At 36.1% G+C, this 10,059-nt stretch overlaps 1 long non-coding RNA gene across 2 annotated transcripts; it reads left to right on the plus strand.

Annotated features, from left to right (window-relative positions):
• Positions 1-8,371: 8,371 nt before the first annotated feature.
• LOC120257215 lies at positions 8,372-9,666 on the plus strand. 2 transcript variants are annotated; one of them, XR_005535578.1, is made up of 4 exons: positions 8,372-8,434; positions 8,524-9,085; positions 9,164-9,298; positions 9,411-9,666. It is a non-coding gene; the product is annotated as an uncharacterized LOC120257215 (long non-coding RNA). The 2 variants fall into 2 exon arrangements; XR_005535577.1 differs by lacking the exon at positions 9,411-9,666 and having other exon boundaries at positions 9,164-9,391.
• Positions 9,667-10,059: the final 393 nt, after the last annotated feature.

Genomic DNA, 10,059 nt, shown 5'->3' on the forward strand with positions numbered 1-10,059 from the left:
GTTTTCTTGGCCACAAGTAGTGGTGGGGGGTAAAGCAAAGGTTTTTATCGAGGTCTAGGATAATCGGATCCGGATCCGCTTGATTAGGAAGACATTTTGTCCAAAAATTAATTAATTAATGTGTTGTCCTTTAAGATTGCCACGTCGCCAGCCATTGGATGGCAAAAAGTAATGCATCGTTGTGGCGGGACTTGATTTTTACCAATTTGAATAATAGAGGGACTTCCTAAGGCCAAATTAAAATAAAAGGGACTAAAAAGGGCAAAAAAAGGTAAAATCTAGAGGGACCAAATAGGGATTTTACCTATTTATCTAGGTAAAAGTGGCGGACCTCGAAATCACTGTCTAACTTGGGTCGTTACAACACATGTTTCTTGTAGTGCATGCATGTATGAATGGTGTGGCTCAACTATGGCAACGGAGAAATTTAGGGCAACCCCTAGTGTATGCATTAGCTAGAGCGGATATGACGACAATGACTTACATTTCCTGCACCCTTGTTGCACTTCTTTTCATTTGGATTGATGGTACCAAAGCTGATCACTCTACCTGCTTCACAGTTGCTTGCCATAAGAGTGCACATCACCAACGCAATTAGAATCCACACACGAACTAGCGTCATCTTTTAATATGTTCCAACCTAAAATTTCTTCGAGCTAAAGTTAATCACAAACTTCTAATTAAGTTATGAATATAATAGTGTAATCGATGAAAAAACATTAAGGAGATGTTGAACGTACATACCTCTTGGCTCTTATTAATGTGGATGAATGACTATTGGCGCAAGCATAATTTATTCATTATGGAATTTATAGAATAATGAGAGGCTGGAAGGCTGCAAGAGGGAATGAGTGATTGGGAGTGTTTTGTGGAGGTTGACTGGAAGCTGGCTAATGATTCTTAGAGAATTTTAAGGGATATAGGTTGGACTTCAATTAACTTTATAAAACTTAAAAATATACTTACGGCTATTAACCTCCATAAAGCATTGATAAATGCTATAATTATTAATGTTATAACAGTAGCAGTTATCGGTTTAGATTATTTATAATAACTATGTTGATATTGAAATGTTGCTGATCCTTGGATTAACATTATTAGTGTAAGATAATATGAGAGAAGAAGCATTAATCTCATTAGCGTAACATCCCAATAAATAGATATATGAGTGTGTACATGAGTGTGTATGAACAGAAGGATACAAACTATACATATACGTTATACATAGATGTATATTACTCTAACATGCCCCTCAAACTCCACGGTGGGTCGTAAACCAAGAGTTTGTTAACTCGAATTGAAATTGAGCTATAGTATGTGTCTTAGTAAAAACATCATGAAGTCGCTGAAGTAGAGGCAACATACTGGAAGAAGAATACCGCCATAGAAGATAATGATGACGAACAAAGTGAAAAACCTCAAGATGCTTCGATGCGCTCATGAAATACAGAGTTTTGCAAAGCAATTTTTGATAGCACTCTGGTTATCATAATAGATAGGAGTGGGGACAGATGTGGAGACACCAAAGTCCATCAAAATTTGAAGCAACCAAAGAACTTTCTTAGCAGTGGAGAACATAGCGACATACTCGACCCTCAGATGAGTGGATAGAGCAATAGTGGATTGTTTCTTGCTTTTCCAAGAGATAAGTGAATCTCCAAGAAAAAAATGCAAAAACCAAGTAGTAGATCTCCAATCAAGTAGCATTACCTTGCTCATCAAAAATCACAGTGATGCACATAACTCAAGAGAGGACATGGCGAAAAAAGGTAGAGATCGGTGAAAGTGCTACTGGAGGTACCGAAGAACCCGTAAAAGTGCAGCATAATGAGTAGATCGGGAGCACTAACAAACTACCTAAGAACATGAACAACATACACAATATCGGGCCAAGTGATGGTTAAATAAACAAAAAGCACCCGCAAAGTGCTCGATAGCGGGTAGGATCGATCCAGCAGCTCACCATCGAGGAAAAGAGGCGATGATGCAACTCAATAGGAGTGGAGGCGTGTGGAGATCAAGTAATGCCAACTCATATATATCGAATGTACTTCATTTGAGACACCAAGTAATGTCCACAAAAAAATAAGCTTCTCAAGACCCAGAAAGTAACGAAGAGATCCAAGGTCTTTCATCTAAAACTCGGTGTGTAACTGCTGTTTTAGAGAAAGAATAGTATCAGCATCATCATCAGAAATGACCATATCATCAACATAAAGAAGAAGAATAGTTAGGCCTTAAGGAGTCTGTCAAGTCAAGAGGGCATAATCCTGATAGCTCTCAGTAAAACCAAGAGCAAGAACCACACTGTGAAACGCTCAAACCAGGCACGAGGAGCCTGTTTGAGTCCATTAACTACCTTTGACGAAGATAGCAGACATCTTGAGGGAGGATGACGAGAATCGGGAGGAGGAGTCATATAAACATCCCTCTGAAAGATCCCCATACAAGAAGGCATTAGTCACATCTAACTGATGAAGTGGCCAATGACGAGCAGTTGCAATAACAAAAAGAAGACGAACGGTAGTCAACTTAGCTATAGGAGCAAATGTCTCCTCATAGTCAATATCATACCTCTGAGTGAAACCACGAGCAACAAGACTTTCCTTGTGGCTCTCAATACTACCATCAGCTTGGGTCTTGATACGATAGACCCACCGACAGCTGATAGGAGTAATACCAGAAGATAGTTGAACAAACTCCCATGTATGCATATGCTGAAGGCCATTGAGTTCCTCAGTCATAGCTTGCTACCAATGGGGATGACTCACAGCCTCACGATATGACTGCGGCTCAAAATGAGAGTGAACAGTAGTAAGAAAGGCCTAGAATTCTAGGGAGTAAGCAAAGGAAAGAGAAAGTGCATACTGGGCAGGAGGATGATGAATGTGGTTTGGGTAACAATAGAAGGTAACAGGAGCATCTTCAGGAGAGGGTGAGCTGGTGGGGAAAGGAGGTGAATCACCAGAACTATCAATGCACCCCGAAGATAGAAGAATAGAAGAAGAATCAGTAGGGACTGCGTGAGGAGACACAAAATTGGTAATGATGATGGAACCGGAATAATGACTAAAGGAACGGAAGAGGATGCACTTGAGGAAGATTGAAGAAAAGAAAATTCGGAGAAGCTGAAGAAAAGTAAGATGTGCCTTCAAGAAAGGTTACATGACGGTAGATACGAAGACGGTGAGATAGAGGATCATAGCTGTGATAGCCCTTGTGTTCAAAGTTATAGTCTATAAAAATGCACATGGCAGAACGAGGAGAGAGTTTGGTTCTCTCAACAGCAGGCAAAAGGACAAAATAAGTACAACCAAAAGTGCGAAGCTGACCATAAGAGGGAGTTTGAGAATAAAGATGCTTGTAGGGAGTGACATCAGAAAGAGTGGGGGAAGGAGTTCAATTGATAAGATAGACTGAGGTAAGAATAGCCTCAGCCCAAAAGGTTTGAGGGACAGTAGAAAAAAAAAGAAGGGCACGAGCAGTTTCCAAGATGTGATGATGCTTGTGCTCAGCAACACTGTTTTGAGAAGGTGTGTGAGGACATCATTGCTGAGCCAGAGTGCCATCAGTAGTAAGTAACTCTCAAAAGGATGTAGAGAGATACTCACGTGCCCATCAGAGCGAAAAACCTTAATGCATTTGCCGAACTGAGTATATACCATTTGTGCAAATTAAGAATAAATGGCAAAAACCTCAGATCGAGAACGCAGTAGGTAAAGCCATGTATAACTGGAGAAATCATCAATAAAGCTGATATAGTAGGAGAAACCACCAAGATATGAGATTGGGGCTGGGCCCCAAACATTTGAGTGAATAAGATCAAAAGGAGAGTCTAAAAAAGATTCACACGAAGAGAAAGGAAGAGCCGTATGCTTAGCTAGCTTACAACCCATACATGAAGGTATAGAAGTAGTAGAAATAGAACCAAGACTACCTGAAGTAGTTAAGAGTTTCAGGCGAGCACTGGATAAGTGCCCGAAATGATTATGACAATGATCGAGAGAACACACAGATGCAATAATAGCTGAAGAGTGAAGAACTGGAAGATGAAGATGGTTTAAGTGATAAAGTCCACCAACTCTGCACCCAGCCCCAACCCTGACATGATGGATGTCGGGAATATCGAATGAAGTGGACTGAATATGGTTGCACTGTGTGACAGGATGAATGTTTCCATCAGCAGTGCGAATACTGGAAAGTGAGGGAAGGGTAGAGATAGAAACTAGGCTAGAGGCATCTGTAGTCATATGATGACTAGCACCGTAATCTAAAAATCCAGGAGGAGAAAGACATACCAAAGACAGCAGTCATAACAGAGGAAAACATACCAGAAATAGTAAACATAACCCAGGAAGTGCTAGATTGCATAGCACATTGTATGGCACGTATCTCCTCGATGAAGTTGAGAAGGCCGAAAAGAGTAGATCAATAGAAAAAAATTAGGAGCTAAGATGGAAGAAGACAAAGGACAGGACTGGCTGCTCCACGCAGTCTGTGAAGCTTAGACAACGTGCTTCATATGTCCGAAGGCTTGTAGTAATGGCACATGACCCGGAGATCTTGGAGAAGATGAAAAAGGATACCATGTTTTTGTTTTGTTTTTATAATATATATTATTATATAATATATTTATATAAATATAGAAGTTATAAGAATGCGTGAACTACTATGGGTTGTCTGCCACTTGTGTTGGTTGATAATTCATAGATTTGAATTCACGGAAAGCAACGCCTTAGTACTTGAATTCAATGAAAAAAATAAGCCTTGAAATCATTGAACTTTGTCGGGAGGGAAACTCTAGCTACCATTTGATCATTTCCAAGCTTCTATCTCGAGATCATAAAGATTACCCAGCGTACTGGCATCATCTTGCCAACATGAATTTCATGGGTCTCAAACCTCCAATAGTGGAGACCATCGTTAATGAGCAAAGCAGCGCTTACAATGAGGTCATTACAAAGACGTCGGAAGTGCTCGAATCTAAGAATCACTCGAGTGCCCGAAAATATCCAAAGACGGATGCTATTCTCAAGGCGTTCCGGCAATGATGGAAGTTGTTTTGTGTTGCAGCAATCAAGTGGAGGAGCTTGTGTAATCAAGGAAGCAACGGATCAGATCAGAGTGCCGTGTCGATGAGGCCACCGGGCCACTGGTAACAATCTATGTGAAACTGGCGATGACAAGGTAGATCTACAACAATCTCAAGACGGAGCCACAGGAGTAGGACAGGAACTCATTGGTGGAGTGCAACGACCGAGAGAGGAGGAACGGCTCCGGGGAAGGTAATGTGGCTATGGTGGGAGTGGCACTCCAAATCCAGCATAGGGAAGACAAAACTGGCAAATATAGACCTAATGGATCTCATAAACCGGACTAAACTCCGGTGAAGGTTAGGTGGGATCGCCTGTCGTCTGATACCATGTAAGATAATATGAGAGAAGAAGAATTAATCTTATTAGGGTAACAAGCCAATAAATAGATACATGAGTGTGTACATGAGTGTGTATGAATAGAAGGATACAAAGTATACATATATATATTATACATAGATGTATATTACTCTAACAATTAGAAATATTTTTTTAACAGTTGGTGATCCTAAGGTTGATAGGATCCAGCTGAGTTGGATTGGTGCCACCAATAGATTAGCCAATCATGGCTCCATCTTTCACACTCTACTCTGTTTCATCAAGGTCGTGACCTTCCTAGATGTACTATGAAGAGTTTTTGTCTAACGGTTTCAATGTTTCTTAGTCCTTTGTTGCCTTCCCATGTATTAGAGTTTTCTTCTAATTTTTCTTATTCTTGTAGCTCTTTTTTTTTAATAAATAGCCTTTGGGCTCCTTTTAACCCAAAAAAAAATTGTCTCTTCTTCCGCTTGAGCACAAAAATCACAAAGATCCATGAGTCTGAAATTCATCTTATTTAAATACAATCATTCTCTTCTATATTGCTCACTCGGATTAGTTTTTCATCTCCTACATTAGCTCAGCTCTTTTGTTTGTTGGTTCCTTACAAGAGAGAGAAAACAAAGGTCAATTTGAGCTATTAGAGAGGGGGATACTTGAGTACCTAAATTAGGTAAAAAGGCAAGAACTATTCTTAGCAGAGGAAAAAGGTAAAAGAAAATTGATTTTCGGGATCTATGATGGTGGAATTGACTAGTGTGTTTTCTCATCCTCTATTTTATTTGGTTGGTCATCCCCTCTTTTTATAACCTCCTTATTGATTTAATATCTCGTCTTTACTAATTAAGTAGCATCTTTTGCATACTCACCTTTGTTAGATAGATGATAATCAAGGATTCCATGCCTTTCAGAGAGTTTTTTTCCTCTAGTAGAAGGTTGAGTAAGCTTCCAACTACCATTGAAGATTTCATCATCTCGATTAAATGGGAAAATGAGCTTTGCCTCATCTATAGGTTTAATCTTCCCTGTTAAATTGAGAATCATCCAAATCCATTCCAAAAGAACACTTCAGTAATCACAAAAATTTTCTAACGGAATTATTTGTATTGGTAATATTTTCTTTTATTGATAAAGTACTTACAATATAAGATTGATAATTTATAATATCAACAAAGTTATTAGTGTAATTTTCCTGAAATTATAATACTAACATAATTTTAGGTCAATTTTTTTTTATAAATCACTGAACTTTGGTCAAATATTATTTTGATCACTAAATTTTAATTTATTTTGAAATACTCACTAAAATTATTAATCATTTCATCAGTAGATCACTCAATAGATTAGCATCTTCATTAGCTGACGTGGAGGTCAAGGGAAACCTGGCCAACACACCGGTGGAAGCCTCCATGTTAACTAATGAAGATACTAATCCATCGGGTGACCTACCGATGAAATGATTAGTAACTTTAGTGAGTATTTTGAAACAAATCAAAATTCAATAATCGAAATGATATTTGACCAAAGTTCCATGATTTACAAAAGAAAATTAACCCATAATTTTACAAACAGAATTATTTTGGTGATATAATTTTATAGTACATATATATTATTAATTACTAACAAAATTTTGTCGATATATTACCATTTCATCCTAATTCCTTCAATTAATGCCACACATTTACCAACGAAAATATTTATACTTTTAGAAATATACTATTACCAATTTAATTTTGTTGGTATTGCTTTTGTATTTTTGTAGGTAGTGTTAAGAATACTTTGAAATTTGTAAAAACATCAAGTGCCCTAATTTTTTTTATATCCATAAAAGATTCTTCTATATTTATAATAACTAGATAGATATGATATCTTCCTTATTAGAGAGAGATAAAAGGAAAATTAGTAAGTAATTTTATTTATAATTTTACTTTCACTCGAGTAAAAATATTCAAAATTATATAAGTATTCTAGTTATTTAATTATCCAATAAATTATTATTCATTGTTTATGAGAAGATACATTGTGATGTGAGATGACTCGCGATCAGTGTTTTATTTGCATTTAATTTAAGGGATGGGATTATCAAAAATGGTTCTGAATTATATTGTATCTTGTGCAATGATTTATTTTCTTTTTTTTTTAATGCGCTTAAGCACTCTAATAACTATATATATATATATATATATATATATATATATATATATATATACTTCATATTAATCCTATCCCCCAAATTCACTATTCATCCAAGTTTTTCCCTTAGTGGACATTTGGCATGTTGTTATTAGTAAGTAAAAAATATTTTTTATTTGATTGATGGGTATAATATATATTCGCGCTGGTTCACGTTAACATAAATCTGTTATTTTGGTTTGTTGACAAATATGTTGGTACACGTTACCAGATGTTGCCCGCGAGTGAGCATACCATTGGTTTAAATATTTTTTTCCTCCAGTAACCCTAGATCTTATCTTGGAGCCGCTGGTCTTCCATTCTCTCCGAAAGCTCCACGCTTTCTGGCTCCCCTCGCTCCAATGTGCTTTCTTCTCCTTTCCCTCGCTGCTACTCCTCTTCCGCCATCTCACCACCCTACTCTTTCCGTCCTATCCTCAGACGCCGCTCCATTCATCCCTGATCTCCCCTCGCTCCAACGACGCCGCAAAAGTAGCGGTAAAGAAGAAGGTCCTCATTGTCAACACAAACAGAGATGGCCACACCGTCATCGTTTTTTATCTTGCCCATGATCTCCTCACCTCTGGCCACGAGGTCACCATTCTGGCGGTTGGAGATGTGAGCTCTGATAAGATAAAGAAACCCCCCTTCAATCGGTTCTCGGTGAGTTAAAGTGTTTTTGATTTCTGGATTTTGATTACAAAGCCCTGATTTTGAGGGTTTTTGCAGGAGTTAGTGAGCGTTGGCGGGGAGACCGTTTGGGGAGACCCTGTAGAGGTAGGGAATATCTTAGGATCAGCAGTGTTTGATGTGGTTTTGGATAACAATGGGAAGGATTTGGATACTGTGAAGTAAGCTTTCAGTTTAGAATTCCAATTTGCTTCTGCTAATAATATTGTCTTCTTTGTTGATTTTCCACCTTAAAACAAATTATGAACAGATAAATCAAGATAAACGTAGCGTTCTGATCTTCCAACCAGCAAAGTCTGAGAAGATAAGTATGAGTTGTTTTTGAAATTAGATTTTATTTTATTTTATTTATATTTACCGTAATTAGAAAACATTTGGTAAATTATTGAACACTAAAAAATTAAAATAAATAAATAAATAAATTTTTTATGAAAGTTGTGGTTTTTTATGATTTATTTTTTAAAAAATTATTATATTTTTATTTTTAAAGATATTATTATTATTAGGATCACAAACATTCTAGCATTTTTTTAAACTTATTTATATTTTTATTTGTTTAAATTTTATTTAAAAAAAAGCTTACTCAGTTAAGATTTACACAAACTCAATTATGATTATATGTGGTAAGAAATTAAAAAAAAAACGTTTGAATAGGTTTAAAAAATGAGCGTTTGAAAAACAAATTGGTTTTGAACAAATAAAAATGCAAGTTTTAAAAATGTAAAAAAATAATTACTATCTCCTATGTAGTCATTCAAACTGTCTGGAAGGTTAGGAAAGATGGCATTGAAGCAGGAACTAATCTCATGCCGGTAAGTGTCCTTCTGAAATGACATATGTAGAGAAGTTCTTTAAGTTTCATACTATATAATCTTATTATTTATCCCTAGGACATGGTTCCAAGACCAATTGCAAGAATTGCTGACTTTCATCGCCGGCGGAGCAATTGTTCTTTTTGTGTTCCAGTCTTTTCTCCAATATATCTTTCTTATTCTCCTTCTTCTTTGATGATGTTTTTTTGCATGGTAAGTAGGATTTGTTATGGTGTGCTTGATTTTCATGAGATCAATTTTCTGATTTTATATTTATTAAATTATCCTCATGGTTATTGATTTTAATGTATGAATTTTATTTCAGTCACTAGGATCAGAATGTGCAAAACCTGATATTCATTTATCCAATAGTGAAGCTCTTTTGATCTTTTAGTGCTTAGATGATTCTTATATTTGCAATTGTTTGAAATAGGGAGAGCAAGTCATTGATGATATTATGGATATGGTGGACAGATAATCTAATGGAAGTGATAGCTTTGAAAGTTTTGTCAAGAAATTCTTTTTTTAATGTTTGATGTGATTTTGTGGCAGATTTACTAGCATTATTGAGCCATTGTTATTGACATTTGTAAATGAGGTACATGGTTAGTTTCAAATTAGGTTTTGGTGTTAGTGATATATATATATATATATATATATATATATATATATATATATTTGACTTTTAACAGTAGGTACTGTAAAACATGAAAAATCCCTTTCATTCCTTATATGAAGCTGCCATTTTATTATAACATATATACATCTACACATACTTAATCTTAAGCTTGACGAATTGAGGCTCTCTTTCATTAAAAAAATAAGGTAAATTTTATACTTACAATTTGTTCTTGATGTCCATCTTATTAGTATATTTGTCCATTTCATTAGCAACTTCAATATGGGTAGATGCAAAGATTTTCATTGTGCATATATATATATATATAATATTAATGTTTTTATATATAGAAAAG

This window comes from Dioscorea cayenensis, unplaced genomic scaffold (assembly GCF_009730915.1).
Source record: "Dioscorea cayenensis subsp. rotundata cultivar TDr96_F1 unplaced genomic scaffold, TDr96_F1_v2_PseudoChromosome.rev07_lg8_w22 25.fasta BLBR01001951.1, whole genome shotgun sequence".
NCBI lineage: Eukaryota > Viridiplantae > Streptophyta > Magnoliopsida > Dioscoreales > Dioscoreaceae > Dioscorea > Dioscorea cayenensis.